This window comes from Guyanagaster necrorhizus (genome assembly GCF_019112545.1).
Source record: "Guyanagaster necrorhizus MCA 3950 unplaced genomic scaffold BT62scaffold_17, whole genome shotgun sequence".
Taxonomy (NCBI): Eukaryota; Fungi; Basidiomycota; class Agaricomycetes; order Agaricales; family Physalacriaceae; genus Guyanagaster; species Guyanagaster necrorhizus.
Genome location: NW_025064896.1, coordinates 353,673 through 354,759, shown reverse-complemented (window position 1 = coordinate 354,759; position 1,087 = coordinate 353,673).

Below are 1,087 nucleotides of genomic sequence, written 5' to 3'. Positions count from 1 at the left end.
GATTAATTTGGGTTCCAAACTATAAGGGTTTCGGCATCAGAGTACAAGTTCTTCGGTTTTGAGGACCACTAGCCAGCCAAGAGTGCAGCTAGTCAAGCGTAAGTGCTTGATAGACTTAGTATTTGGGTTTTGGAGTTCATTGGGTTTTGGAATATTCTAAGTTGGTTTGGAGTGCAATTTGGTGTTGATTCTAAGTCCTAATTATACTTAAACATTGCTATAAACTACTCTCACGAGTATTGCATCTTTGAAAGCAAGATAGAGTTAAATAACTGTCTTTATTGACTGTTTCTGTGATTTTACTTAAGACTGCAAGAGTGCTTCTATCGTACTCAAAACAACTGACCTCAACTGTATTTGGTGATTGTGTATTGAGTGGTTAGGTGTTGGTGATTGAGAGTTCATTCCTCATTCACTTCTCTTAGTCACTTAGCTGTTACCAAGCACATCAACAATAGGAGAGTGACCAACTGGGTGGCTGAGTTAAGCATTCCCACAGTCCTAAGCACTGGCCTAAGTGCCCTGACTAAGCAAAGATAGGGGTCATTCTTGAAGGAAAAAGAAAAGAAAATAGGAAAAATCATAACATTACCCCCTCCTTAAGACTATCATCCCAATGGTTAAGTTAGGGTAAGTCTCCCTTGCTGAAAGGAGGTGGCTGATCTGCTGGGCCTCTCATCAATCCAGTGGCAGGCTTCAAATGATGATGTGCTTGGTAACAGCTAAGTGACTAAGAGAAGTGAATGAGGAATGAACTCTCAATCACCAACACCTAACCACTCAATACACAATCACCAAATACAGTTGAGGTCAGTTGTTTTGAGTACGATAGAAGCACTCTTGCAGTCTTAAGTAAAATCACAGAAACAGTCAATAAAGACAGTTATTTAACTCTATCTTGCTTTCAAAGATGCAATACTCGTGAGAGTAGTTTATAGCAATGTTTAAGTATAATTAGGACTTAGAATCAACACCAAATTGCACTCCAAACCAACTTAGAATATTCCAAAACCCAATGAACTCCAAAACCCAAATACTAAGTCTATCAAGCACTTACGCTTGACTAGCTGCACTCTTGGCTGGCTAG